The 15,430-nt window shown below is 42.2% G+C and overlaps 1 pseudogene; it reads left to right on the forward strand.

The window, feature by feature from the left end:
• The first annotated feature begins 12,814 nt into the window (after positions 1-12,814).
• On the forward strand, positions 12,815-15,241 carry LOC116643767 (annotated as a pseudogene).
• Positions 15,242-15,430: the final 189 nt, after the last annotated feature.

Below are 15,430 nucleotides of genomic sequence, written 5' to 3' on the forward strand. Positions count from 1 at the left end.
GAAAAAAGAGGGAAAGAAAGGTAATGGGTCATGAAGATAGAATTAGAGAATTCAGCAACTTATTAAAACATAATAACATTCATATCATAGGAGTCCCAGAAGATGAAGAGACAGAAAAAGGGGCAGGTTTATTCAAATGAATTACAGCTGAAAACTTCCCTAATCTGGGGGAGGACAAAGACAAAGAAATCCAGGAAGCACAGAAAACTCATTGAAATCAACAAAAGCTGGCCATAACACCAAGGCATATAGTCAGATTCACAAGATACACAGACAAGAATCCTGGAAGGAGCAAGGGGAAAAAAATCCTTAACCTACAAGGGAAGACCCATCAGGTTTGCAGCAGATCTGCCCACAGAAACTTGACAAGCCGGAAAAGAGTGGCAGGATATATTCAACGTGCTGAATGGGAAAAATATGCAGCCAAAAATTCTTTATCCAGCAATGCTGTCATTCAGAATAGAAGGAGAGATAAAGAGTTTCCCAGACAAACAAAAACTAAAGGAGTTCATGACCATCAAACCAGCCTTGCAAGAAATTTTAAGGGGACTCTGAGTGGAGAAAAAAAAGGCCAAAAGCAACAAAGACTACAAAGGACCAGAGAACATCACCAGAAACACCAATTCTACAGGTAACACAATGGCACTAAATTCATAGCTTTCAATAATCATTCTGAATGTAAATGGACTAAATACTCCAATAAAACATAGGGTATCAGAATGGATACAAAAAACAAGATCCATCTTATATGCTGCCTACAAGAGACTCATTTTAGACCTAGAAACACCTGCAGGTTGAAAGTGAGGGGATGCAGAACCATCTATCATGCTAATGGACATTAAAAGAAAGCCAGAGTAGCCATACCTATATCAAACAAACTAGATTTTATTATTTACTGTTATTTTATTTACTCATTCATTCATTCATTCATTCATTTTAAGAGAGAGAGAGAAAGCATGTGAAGGGGGAGGGGCAGAGGGAGATGGAGAGAGAGAACCACAAACAGGCTCCACATCAAGCACAGAGCCTGACACGGGGCTCAATCCCACGACCCTGAGATCATGACCTGAGCCAAAATCAAGAGTCAGATGCTTAACCAACTGAGCCATGCAGGTGCCCCCAGACAAACTAGATTTTAAAACAAAGACTGTAACAAGAGATGAAGAAGGGCATATTATATCATAATTAAGGGGTCTATTCATCAAGAAGACCTAACAATTGTAAATATTTATGCCCCCAATTGGGACCAACCAAATATATAATTCAACTAATAAACATAAAGAAACTCATTGATAATAAAATAATAGTAGGGAACTTTAACACCCCACTTACAGCAATGGACAGATCATCTAAGCAGAAAATCAACAAGGAAACAATGACTTTGAATGACACACTGGTCCAGATTGACTTAACAAATATATTAACAACATTCCATGCTAAAGCAGCAGAATACACATTCTTTTCAAGTGCACATGGAACATTTTCCAGACTAGATCACATACTGGGTCACAAATCAGCCCTCAACAAAGTACAAAAAGATTGAGATCATAACATGCATATTTTCAGACCTCAACACTATGAAACTTGAAGTCAACCACAAGAAAGAATTTGGAAAGACCACAAATACATGGAGGTTAAAGAACATCCTACTAAAGAATGAATGGGTCAACTAGGAAATTAAACAAATAAAAAAATACATGGAAACAAATGAAAACAAAAACACGTTTGTCCAAACCTTTGGGATACATGGAAACATGGAAACAAATGAAAATGAAAACACATTTGTCTAAACCTTTGGGATACAGCAAAGGCAGTCCTAAGAGGGAAGTATATAGCAATATAGGCCTACCTCAAGAAGCAAGAAAAGTCTCAAACACACAACCTAACCTTACACCTAAAGGAGCTAGAAAAGGAACAGCAAATAAAGCCTAAAGCCAGCAGAAGAAGGGAAATAATAAAGATTAGAGCAGAAATAAATGATACAGAAACAACAATAACAACAAAAAACCCAGTAGAACGATTAACAAAACTGAGAGCTGATTCTTTCAAAGAATTAATAAAATTGGTAAATTTTATTTAGCAGACTTATCAAAAAGAAAAGAGAAAGGACCCAAATAGATGATGAAATCATGAATGAAAGAGGAGAGATTATAACCAACACCACAGAAATACAAACAATTATAAGGGGATATTATGAAAAATTATATGCCAACAAACTGGGCAGTCTGGAGAAATAGACAAATTCCTAGAAACCTATAAACTACCAAATTTTAAACAGGAAGAAATAGAAAATTTGATCATACCCATAACCAGCAAAGAAATTGAATCAGTAATCAAAAATCTCCCAACAAACAAAAATCCAGGGCCAGTTGGATTCTCAGGGGAATACTACCAGACATTTAAAGAAGAGATAATACCTATTCTCCTCAAACTGTTCCAAAAAATAGAAATGGAAGGAATACTTCTAAACTCATTCTATGAAGTCAGCATTACCTTGATTCCAAAACCAAAGACCCCACTAAAAAGGAGAATTACAGGCCAATAACCCTGATGAACATAGATGCAAAAATTCTCAGCAAAATATTAACAAATCGAATCCAACAGCACACTAAAAGAATCATTCACCATGATCAAGTGGGATTTATTCCTGGGCTGCAAGGGTGGTTCAATATTCACAAATCAGGGCGCCTGGGTGGCTCAGTTGGTTAAGCGACTGCCTTCGGCTCAGGTCATGATCCTGGAGTCCCTGGATCGAGTCCCGCATCGGGCTCCCTGCTCGGCAGGGAGTCTGCTTCTCCCTCTGACCCTCCCCCCTCTCATGTGCTTGCTCTCTCTCATTCTCTCTCTCTCAAATAAATAAATAAAAAATCTTAAAAAAAAATATATTCACAAATCAATGTGATACACCACATGTATAAAAGAAAGGATAAGAACCATATGACCCTCTTAATAGATGAGGAAAAAGCCTTTGACAAAGTATAGCATCCATCATGATAAACACCCTCAACAAAGTAGGGATAGAGGGAACATACCTCAACATCATAAAGGCCATATATGAAAGACCCACAGCTAATATCCTCAATGGGGAAAAACTGAGAGCTTTTCCTCTACAGTCAGGAACAAGACAGGGATGTCCACTCTCACCACTGTTGATCAATATAGTACTAGAAGTCCTAGCCTCAGCAATCAGACAACAAAAAGAAATAAAAGGCAACCAAATCAGCAAAGAAGTCAAATTTTCACTCTTTGCAGACAACATGATACTCTATGTAGAAAACTCGAAAGATGCCACCAAAAAATTGCTAGAACTAATTCATGAATTCAGCAAAGTTGCAGGATATAAAATCAATGTGCAGAAATCTGTTGCATTCCTACACACCAATAATGAAGCAGCAGAGAGAGAAATCAAGGAATTGATCCCATTTGCAATTTCACCAAAAACAATAAGATACCTAGGAATAAACCTAACCAAAGAGGTACCTTTACCTGTACTCTGAAAACTATAAAACACTTGATGGAAGAAATTGAAGAGGACACAAAGAAATGGAAAAGCATTCCATGCTCATGGATTGGAAGAGCAAATATTATTAAAATGTCTACGATACCCAAAGCAATCTACACATTTAATGCAATCCCTATCAAAATACCACCAGCATTTTTCACAGAGCTAGAACAAGCAATCCTAAAATTTGTATGGAACCAGAAACGCAATTCTGAAAAAGAAAAGCAAAGCTGGAGGCATCGCAATTCTGGACTTCAAGCTGTATTACAAAGCTGTAGTGATCCAGACAGTAAGGGACTGGCACAGAAACAGACATATAGGTCAATGGAACAGAACAGAAAACTCAAAAAGGGACCCACAACTATATGATCAACTAATCTTCAACAAAGCAGGAAAGAATATCCAATGGAAAACAGTCTCTTTAACAAGTGGCGTTGGGAAAACTGGACAGCTACACGCAGAAGAATGAAACTGGACCATCTTCTTCACCATACACAAAAATAAATTCAAAATGGATGAGAGACCTAAATGTGAGAGAGGAATCCATCAAAATCCTAGAGGAGAACATAGGCAGTAACCTCTTTGACATCGGCCGCAGCACCTTCTTGCTAGACACATCTCCAGAGACAAGGGAAACAAAGGCAAAAAAGGAACTATTGGGAATTCACCAAGATAAAAAGCGTCTGCACAGCAAAGGAAACAGTCAACAAAACCAAAAGGCAGCCTATGGAATGGGAGAAGATATTTGCAAATGATGTATCTGATAAAGGGTTAGTATTCAAAATCTATAAGAACTTATCAAACTCAACACCAAAGAACAAATAATCCAGTTAAGAAATGGGAGAAGACAGACACTTTTCCAAAGAAGACATCCACTTGGTTTACAGACACATGAAAAGATGCTCAGTATCAGTCATCATCAGGGAAATACAAATCAAAACCACAATGAGATGCCACCTCACACCTGTCAGACTAGATAAAAATTAACAACACAAGAAACAACAGGTATTGGCGAGGATGTGGAGAAAGGGGAACCCTCCTACACTGTGGGTGGGAATGCAAGCTGGTGCAGCCACTCTGGAAAACAGTATGGAGGTTCCTCAAAAAGTTGAAAATAGAGCTGTGTTACAATCCAGCAATTGCACTACTAGGTATTTACCCCAAATGGTACAAAAATGCAGATTCGAAGGGGCACCTGCTCCCCAATGTTTACAGCAGCAATTTCCACAATAGCCAAACTATGGAAAGAGCCCAGGTGTCCAGTGACAGATGAATGGATAAAGAAGATGTGGTTCCTTCTCTGAAGAAGACATACAAATGGCTAACAGACACGAAAAAATGTTCATCATTATTAGCCATCAGGGAAATCCAAATCAAAACCACACTGAGATACCACCTTACACCAGTTAGAATGGCAAAAATGGACAGGGAAAGAAACAACAAATGTTGGAGAGGTTGTGGAGAAAGGAATGCAAGTTGGTACAGCCACTTTGGAAAACAGTGTGGAGGTTCCTCAAAAATTGAAAAATAGAGCTACCCTATGACCCAGCAATTGCACTACTGGGTATTTACCCCAAAGACACAGATGTAGTGAAAAGAAGGGCCATATGCACCCCAATGTTCATAGCAGCAATGTCCGCAATAGCCAAACTGTGGAAAGAGCCGAGATGCCCTTCAACAGATGAATGGATAAAGAAGACGTGGTCCATATATACAATGGAATATTACTCAGCCATCAGAAAAGATGAATACCCAACTTTTACATCAACATGGATGGGACTGGAGGAGATTATGCTAAGTGAAATAAGTCAAGCAGAGAAAGTCAATTATCATATGGTTTCACTTATTTGTGGAACATAAGGAATAGCATGGAGGACTTTAGGAGAAGGAAGGGAAAAATGGGGGGGGGAATTGGAGGGAGAGATGAACCATGAGAGACTATGGACTCTGAGAAACAAACTGAGGGTTCTAGAGGGGAGGGGGTGGGGGGATGGGTTAACCTGGTGATGGGTATTAAGGAGGGCACGTACTGCATGGAGCACTGGGTGTTATACAAAAACAATGGATCGTGGATCAAATCAAAAACTAATGATGTATTGTATGGTGACTAACAACATAATAAAATTTTTAAAAAATGTAAAAAAATGTAAAAAAAAAAAAGATGTGGTTCATATATACAATGGAATATTACTCAGCCATCAAAAAAATGAAATCTTGCCATTTGCAATGACATGGATGGAACTAGAGGGTATTATGCTATAGTACTTAAGTCAGAGAAAGACAAATACCATATGATTTCACTCATGTGGAAATTAAGAAACAAAACAGATGAACCTAGGGGAAAGGAAAAAAAGAGGCAAACCATAAATAGACTCTTAACGATAGAAACAAGCCGAGGGGGGCGCCTGGGTGGCTCAGTCGTTAAGCGTCTGCCTTCGGCTCAGGTCATGATCCCAGGGTCCTGAGATCGAGCCCCGCATCGGGCTCCCTGCTCAGCGGGAAGCCTGCTTCTCCCTCTCCCACTTCTCTGCTTGTGTTCCCTCTCTCGCTGTCTCTCTCTCTGTCAAATAAATAAATAAAATCTTAAAAAAAAAAAAAAAAACAAGCCGAGGGTTGCTGGAGAGGAGGTGGGTGAGGGGGATGGGCTAAATGGGTGATGGGCATTAAGGGGGGCACTTGTGAGCACTGCATGTTATATGTAAGTGATGAATCACTAAATTCTACTCCTAAACTAATATTACACTGTATGTTAACTGGAATTTAAATAAAAACTTGAAATGAAATTAAAAAAACAAAGGAGTACGAATTCCAGCTGCAAGCACTCTAGAAATACACTTTGGATTCTTAACTGATGTGTCCGTGGAGATTACTTCCTGCTCTGTTTAGGGTGCCCATGGACAACCATTCTTTTGCACACACTAGTCCTGTTTCCCTATGGCCTGAGAACACTTTAGGACCAAGAATATGTGGAGCAACAAATCATTGTGGAGTCTGGGTTTGAATGGACCGTGACAGTTTTTTTTACCATACCCCAATTACATTAATTTCTTAACAAGGTATCAGGCTGGTCCTTAGTTGCAAGAAACAAAAAATGATTAGCTGATTGAAGCATAGTTTGGAGTGTTTCCAGTGGGAAAGGGGAGGGCAGCGAAGTCAGGGGGGTAAGCAATAACTTGAATAACTGGATACGAACTTCAGAACCCAAAGGAGAAGCACAGAATGAACACCGCCCCCCTTCCAGCAGACAGAACCTTTGCACCACTTATATTCTAAGGGTGGTAAAGAGCAAAGAATTTTGCACCACTCCTCAGCACAAGCCGGTTCCACTTTTGCGTATCAGCACCTACCTTGGAAGAGTGGCCACAGTGTCGCAGGAAAGGTGCCCCACGGAGGTTCTCTCCTTCCCCTACCGAAGGCGAGGAGCTATGTTGTAAGGGTTTTGGTGGAGCCACTTGGTGAGCTTTCTCTGAACCTTAAATGGGTTCAGGCCCTGACGCAAGAGCAGGCAGTTGCTCGTGTGCTCAGACATGACTGAGTCCTGACTTTCGCACGCTTCTGTCAGCAGCAGACCTTCCATGGCAGGACCTGAGCTGTCCACAATACAGAATCCATCCTTTGTGAACATGGGAACATTTGCTCACATCAGGATTGCAGGCAGGGATTCTGCGGTCACATTTGCAACAGCTTTTGGCAACTTGTGATTCATTTGCACTTCCGGACTGCCCCGGCTTTGGAAGGATCTCTTTCTCTCTCTCCTTACCTTTCTGTGACTTTTAATTCTCTTCTGTAGAGTTTTCTACCCTCCCCAGGTTGCAAACACTGTTAGAGAGTATGAAAGCCAAACACAGGTTGACTTACTTGCCTCGTTTTCTTCATCCGGCGAAATTATACTGATTTAAAGCAGCAGGCTCAGCCCACTCCAGGTGCAATCTCACCCCTCCCTCACACCCCTCCAGCTGGGGGATAGGTGAGCTCCTGCAGCAGCACTTTGGTGCCTTCAGCTGCCTACCCATTTCTTCTCATTGAGGTCACATAGTTAAAACATTGTTTTTTTAAAGACCTGTCTTGGGGCACCTGGGTGGCTCAGTCGGTTAAATGCCAGACACTTGATTTCAGCTCAGGTCATGATCTCAGGGTCGGGAGATGGAGCCCCTCCCCGTAGGGCTCTGCTGGGTGTGGAGCCTGCTTAAAATTTAGTCTCTCCCTCTCCCCCTCTCTAAATAAATAAATAAAGACCTGTCTTCACTACAACTAGCTTCTGCTAGAAAGTAAGTCAATAGCTTCAATTTAGATATGGCTCTACCAACCACTGTCCCATACAACCTAAGTCACTTAACCCTCTGGGCCAGTTTGCTCATTTGTAAAAAAAAAAAAAAAAAAAAGCCTAATGTGCTGCTTCCACAGGATTGACAAGAGACTCAGATGGGCAAAACTGCAGGTACTATACAAATGCAAAATATATACTCTCAGGAACCATATTCTTTCGAAACAAGAAAAAAAATCACACCTATTTCTCATGAGAATTCTCAAAAATTGCCTTTAAAGAAAGTTTCCCTAGTCACCAATTTATACAGTACATGTTGTGTGAATGTTCTCCCTCCCACCCAGAAAGATAAGTTTAGGAAGATAAGTTTCCTACCAGTCAACAGGGGACAGGTGTTCAGTTCTAGCCCAGGTTAGGATGCAGGCGCACGGGGAGGTGTGTCTACCTGGACATTCACCTCCTTACTCTGCCATCATTACTGAGTCATCAGGAATGAAGGAATGGCCACGGGTAGAGAGGCTGGGACGGCTGTATGTGCCTGCCTACAGCCTCACTGGTCATTGTGATGTACCGCCTGCACACATTGCAGGGCGCACCGTGTATGAGAAAGATGCTCTCAATACGTGTGCTTTAAAATGAACACATGTTGGAGAGCACCCACCCGTGCTCTACCATTCCTGTCGGGTCTTACAAATGGCAGTAACGGAGAACAAGAAAAAAGAAGTTAACCAAATTAAACCAGTGGTCACTTCTACTAAGCAACTTCTATCAACTTAAAAACATAAGCATTCCGTGTTCAAAGTTTTGCTATTCAAATTATCAAGCTAATAACCAATGCTATTCTTTTTAGTCATTACAAGCTTTTTAACAATTCTATTCATAAATCAAATGCACAAATTTAGTTAATCCTAAAGTAATGTTTATTATAGACCAAAGCTTTAGAGCTCTTCCAGATAGAGTTGATGATTTTGTGGGTATGTCAGATACGGTGTTTTTGGGTTCTATCTCAAGCATTGCTGTGATTTAAACACTAAGATGTAGTCACATATTTAAATTACAAGCTATATGGAATTCAAAAGCTATCTAAATATTCACATTCCAACTGAATTTGCAAGATTAAAAAAAAGCTATTCGATCTATTTACTTTCTTTTCATTTCAGGCTATTAGCACCTGGCTAGGAATCAAATGTTAGAATTCAAATCTCTAGGAGCCTCCAGTGATGGGTTGAGTCACTAGAACTCATTTGGTCCAACATTAATGACTGATTTTCACAGATTTTAGAAACCTATGGTATGTAATACAGTAATGAAGACCACGTTCATCCAAAATTATGTAATCAGAGTAACCTATTCTGGCCTCACCCTTTTAGATTTTGGACTTGCAGTGACTCTGCACGTCTTGTAAATGAAAGTGTACCTCACCCTTACCCGACAGTGAAATGAGGCAGATATAGAAAAAGTGGAGGTATGTAATACATTCTGAAAGATTCACTGGAAAACCCACAAGGAACGTGTTCAGCAGCTGAAGCACTTCTTGTTTTATTGGGTCTCAAGCTGCCCTTTGCATATTTATTAGCATCTTTCTCCTACCAGACATGTCATCTAAGTCAACATAAGCTTTGAGAGACAGACACATGTATACAGCATAGACCCAGGGAAATTTGGTCCAGAGACTTTATTGCTTTAGGAAGAAAGAGATGTGGTATTATGCCTATGGTGAAATATTTATAATACTGTAATGTTCCTGATAATCTCAGAGGATGCCCACAGAGTTTTAATGAGAAAACACCATTGGAAGGATATAACATTACCAAATTAAGGGTAGCAGCTTATTTTTTTAAATAAATATTAAATTTTATCTTAAAAAATATTTTATTTATTTATTTGAGAGATAGAGAGTGGAGGTGGGAGGGAGGAGCAGAGGGAGAGGGGCAGACTCCGAACTGAGCATGGAGCCCAACTCAGGGCTTGATCTCACAACCCTGAGATCATGACCTGAGCCAAAACCAAGAGTCAGACACTTAAACCAACTGAGCTGCCCAGGCGCCCCTAAATATTAAATTTTAAAGGCAAGAAAATCTCTAACCCCCTCTTCCTGCACACTGTTTATCACCATAGGCAGAGTGAGGGTGTAGAGGGAGATGTAAGGAAAGAAATCTCTCAAGATTTTTGTGCTAACCTAAGTAGTTTCATTTAATGCAATGCAACCCAATAACCTGGACTGAGGTAGACTTTATATTAGAAAGCAAAAAGACTGTTATGGGGGTCACCTGGCTGGTTCAAGCGGAGAGCATGTGACTTGATCTTGCGGTTGTGAGTTTAAGCCCCATGTTGGGCATGGAGCCTACTTAAAAAAAAACAAAAACTTACGGTTATAGAGAATATGCCATGTTCCAAACTCTGGATCTGCCTGTCTTTTTTTTTTTTAAGAAACCGTGTGGTTTTTTTAAAAGATTTTATTTATTTGAGAGAGAGAGAGCACACACAAGCAGGGCGAGGGGCAGCGAGAGAGAATCTCAAGCAGACTCTGCACTGAACACAGAGCCAGACGCGGGGCTCTATCTCACGACCCTGAGATCATGATCTGAGCTGAAATCAAGAGTTGGACAGGCAACCGACTGAGCCCCCAGGTGCCCCGTGTAGAGTCTTTTTGTGCAGCCGTTGGCAACCCCATGGGAAAGCCAGTTACAGACACCAACTCATTTCCCCTTACACAGGTCACTCCAAGTAAGCAGCTTGCTAATTCACTGTTTAGGAAGTGACAAAGACCCATTCTCTATTTCTAGTGCATGGAAAATAAAATGTATGATTATATTGAGACCATTTCTTATGAAACACAGAAGGAATCACTGCCCCATCCCCTGCCATTTTGTAAATGGAAAAACCAGCATATGGGACAAGAACTTGGCATCCATTCTCACATACAATAAGGTTAAATAATTCATTTTCAGAACTCTTAAATATTGAGAAATTAGATACGGGATATTGTTTAAATTATACTAATTCCCTCAGACATTATAGTAAGTATTTTGATCCAGGAAAGAAGATTATGTTTCATTTGGACAACAGTGTGCAGTTCTAAACATATATTTAAGGATTTATTTCTAAGTAGGACTCAAATAGATTAGAACTTATAAACATGGTAATGTCCCAAGATCATTAAACTTTTATTACTGAATAGGTCTCATACTGAATTTACCAAGGTTTTCATTTTAGTTTTTAAAATACTGAATTGATACATTTAATATTTCAGAAGCAATAAATCTATTCTTAGTATCTCAAACTTTATCTCTAGTCATCAAATCAGTTAACACAGAATGTTATGCAGACACCAAAAATGGACAATGTCAACAGCTAGAATATGACTAGAAAACTGCAGTAACGGATGTTGTGTGTCTTCTCCTTACATCTAAGTCAGTACCTTACTGGACGAAAATGGTCACTACCATCATGTGCAAATAAAAACAAAGTCAACAGTGAAATAGAATGTGACCAGGAAACGGGGCACCTCGAGCCACTGTAGGAGCAACGTCCAGTTCATACGAAGTTCTTGATTTTCTTTTTTTTTTTCTTAAGATTTTGACAGAGAGAGAGAGCGCACAAGCAGGGGGAGAGGCAGAGGGAGCAGACTCCCCGCTCAGCAGGGAGCCCCATTCAAGGCTCGATCCCAGGACCCTGAGATCATGGCCTGAGCAGAAGGCAGACACTTACCCGACTGAGCCACCCAGGCACCCAAAGTTCTCGATTTTCTAAGTCACTACAAGAGCACCTTGGAACTGAATGTAGCTGAAAGGCCTTTGTGGATGTAACGTGGAGTCCTGTGACCAGAATGGGGCAGCAAGTCCCCAGCAGGGGCTGATCGCGGGGCTTCTCCATCGCGGGGCTCCTCCTGCAGGTCAGAAACTCCTGCATCCATTACCGTGGGTCCGTTTGTGTAAGTTACCTTACTGATACACATTTTCACTCTATTTAGTTATTTGAAAGCACATATAAAATCTAGACAAAGTTTTTTATTAATTTGAGAGCGCACGCAGAGTGTGCGAGAACACGAGTGGGGGGAGGGGCAGCAGCAGAGGGAGAAGCAGGCTCCCCACTGAGCAGGGAGCCTGACGTGGGGCTGGATCCCAAAACCCTGGGATCATGACCTGAGCCGAAGGCATATGCCCAACCAACTGAGCCGACCAGTCGTCCCTAGACAAAGTTAATTTTTAAAAATAACCAAAAATTACCTTCCCTGCAAAGTGCATAATTCCCTTTAAATGATCTCTTCTGAATTTCCCGTTGTTTTCAGAAGTCCTCTTCCACAAAACAGCCAACTGTAGATGTCTCCTGTCCTTTTTAGGACCAAAGACATTCTCCTTGTAATAAGACCTTAAACTAAATCTGCATGGAAGCTCTCTCCCGCATTCATGGGACAGTCTCAGTGATCACATTAACACGTGTATGTGGTGCTGGGCATGTGGGCTTTTCTGCTTATTTTCCGCTGTTTTTCTCTGTACATTATTTCATAGACAGGGTAGGATTTTCCGTGTCTTCAATCTTCCCATTTTGAAAGCTGCTTCGTAGGGGGTTGGGGAAGCAAAATGAGGCAACTTATCTGTAAACTCTGGCAAAACTGTTTATGGATTTTATAGCTCAACTAACAATATCATCTTTAGAGATAGATCTACATATCTATACAGAAAAGTGATCTTAAGAAAAACTGAACCATTAAAACCTTATTATTCATTGCTATTAGTTATTCAATGTTCTCTAGCTTACTTGTCGATAAATGGTAAATTATTTAACATTAAACTTTCCAGATCATGGATTGTAAACTGTAAGAAAACAATTTCTGAAAAAATATATTCATTCATGACAATTCTGAATTTATATTTGAATGGAAGACCACACAATCTTAGTTTGTTTGTAGTAAATATGCCTATATGGTTGCTAAAGTTTGGTTTATAATTTAAATTTTAATAAAATTTTAAATTTTTATTGGAAAAGCTTCCCTTCTGAAAAGGACTTCAAGTATTTTTATTTAAAAATAAACATAAAACTCATGATTTTGTGTGGGACAAAGAAAAGTGGTCAGGGGAGCACCTTCTTTAAAGGCTATGAAAAGCTCCCCGAGCTACTACTTAGCACCTTCTAGACGCTTACCCTCAAAACGTGTCCAGAGATCAGTGTTTGTTCTGAGTATGACAACATGGTGGACAGATACAACAGATTTTTAGTGATTTTTGTCAATTTTATAAGGTCTTTCTACTTCCTCAGGACGCACCAAGAGCCAGGTCTGTGTCTGGAGACAGTAGGTGTAGTAGTAAAGGGAGTACTGCACCATCGTAAGGGACAGGTCACCGTGGGGAGTAAACTGGCCTTGAGTAGGGTGACCAACTTGTCCCCACTCGCCTGGATGGGAAGTCCAGAGCAAACTGGACACCTGGTCACTCCGCCTCTGACCCCATTTCCCCATCTGTGAAATGCAGAGTAAGAGGCAACATCTTACCCATCAAGAGCATAAAGCTCTCCTCCCAAGCATTAAGGCTGCCCTTCCACCTTCCTGGCTCCCCACAGTGAGCACACGTGGCCCCTGTATGCATCCGTTCCCGGGTAAGTTGTAGAGGTGCTGTGAGGACTAGCTGTTAGGGTGCAGACTGCCCTGGAGAGAGCACAACACAGGCCACTATCATTAGTACTATTACTGAAGTGTTCAGCCCATTTCCTAGCAACAGTAAACAGCTGACAAATGTCTTGAAACACTGCCTAAAAACTAAAGTAAAAACGAGGTTGGGGCTTGAGGCCAAGTTTTTCTTCTTTTTCTTAGAGTTATGTGTTGCTTTGTTTAGTGAACTCTTAAGAAATCTAGACTCACATAGTAATCACCAGATTGAAGGGGCTGTCAGACGAGGGCGCAAGAGCAGGCGGGTGGCCGCATGCGCCTGGGAACTTGCCGGCCGCATCCGAGAGCGCGCACCTACCGGCAGCCTTGAAAGAGAAGGTCGGGGAGGTATCAACTACAGCACAGCACTTCCAGAGCTCTTACCTCAAAACCTTATAAGGAACCACCACCACGTGGACTTTTGCAAGGGAGATTAAACTAAACCTGAATTTGAGGAAAGGATAACGTGCACCCAACACGGAGGAGGCCAGGTAGCAAATGGTTTTTTATGAGCAACAGCCCTTTCCTGGTAACTATGTGGACCATTCTAGAAGAGCTCTGGAAAACCATCTATGCCCAGAAATACGAGTCCAGTGTGGAGATACAGCAGCTGTGCAGGGTCTCTGTTTTTGTGGTTATCTGGTGGTATGTGGACAAGGGTCTTCTGGTTTCCCATTGGCTTTTTGGGACGAGCCTGGCTTCTTCACAGAATATTTGTTTGGCCTCCGTGATGGAGGTGAAGGAAGAGTCGGCGGACAGGTGGGCTGACCCACACTATGCCGGTGTCCGTGCTACGGGGCCAGCTCATCTTCAACTATGGCACCAATGCCGCTACTGTATCCAGCCCTGTCCTCGAACACGGCCACCTCTGCTTGTCGGCCTGGCCTGTCTGACCCAGCCCTGCAAGCTTCCATCATGGTGCTGCTTGCCATCCACATGTTTGCCCTGTGGCCCATGTTACAGCAGAAGCTGAAGGCACCTCCTCCCCACAACTCTGTGGCCCCCACCCCGCCTTTTGCACTGGCAGCCTTGGGAGACGCCATGGCGCCATTCTCCGGCCTTCTGCTGGGTTCCAGTTCACGCCTCTGCCCTTTCTAGGTCATTCACCTGTGGCTTTTTAAAGAAAATGTTCATGAGCCTTCAAGTGAGGCTGAGACCCAAGACGACGTGTCCAGATCCCTCAGCTGCATGAGAAACTGCCATCCCATGATTAAGGCAAGTGGACAGACAGGCCTCCCAACCAGGGTCTGACTGGAAGACGGAGTCCCCCTCTGGAAGCAGCACGCTGATGTGGGGGAAGGCGGGGGGGAAACAGGGATCAAAGGAAATCGTTAACCAGCAACCAGCACAACACAGAGACTCGGCATCAAAGGCTGAGCAACAGCAACAACACAATTAGAAATCAGAATTCCTCTGTCACGGTGGTTCTCGTCAGGGCGGATTCTGCCCCCCAGGAACAGCGGACATTTCTGGCTGTTATAATGGGGGCCAGGGGGGAGCAGCAGGACCACTGACTTGGAGCAGGTGGAGGCCAGGGGTGCTGCTCTAATACTGCAATGGACAGGTACCCCCCCAAATGCCAACAGAAGCCCTGATTCACAGGACTAAAGAACGGTGGGTTAACTGCCCCTCCAGCCCCCGCAACACAGCAAACTGCCCACTGGCACCTCCAAGCCTGGCCTCCACCACAATGACACTACCTAGCGCAGCCTCGATACAGGCAAGGTCGTGGCTCCCCAACATCCGCTTTGACCATCTGGAGGCCAGCATTACAGACACGTCAAGAATCTCTAGCCACGGGCGCCTGGGTGGCTCAGTTGGTTAAGCGACTGCCTTCAGCTCAGGTCATGATCCTGGAGTCCCGGGATCGAGTCCCATATCGGGCTCCCTGCTCAGCAGGGGGTCTGCTTCTCCCTCTGCCCTCTTCCCTCTCGTGCTCTCTGTCTCTCATTCTCTCTCTCTCAAATAAATAAATAAAAAAAATCTTAAAAAAAAAAAAGAATCTCTAGCCACATCTCTT

This window comes from Phoca vitulina, unplaced genomic scaffold, assembly GCF_004348235.1.
Source record: "Phoca vitulina isolate PV1807 unplaced genomic scaffold, GSC_HSeal_1.0 scaffold27, whole genome shotgun sequence".
Lineage (NCBI taxonomy): Eukaryota > Metazoa > Chordata > Mammalia > Carnivora > Phocidae > Phoca > Phoca vitulina.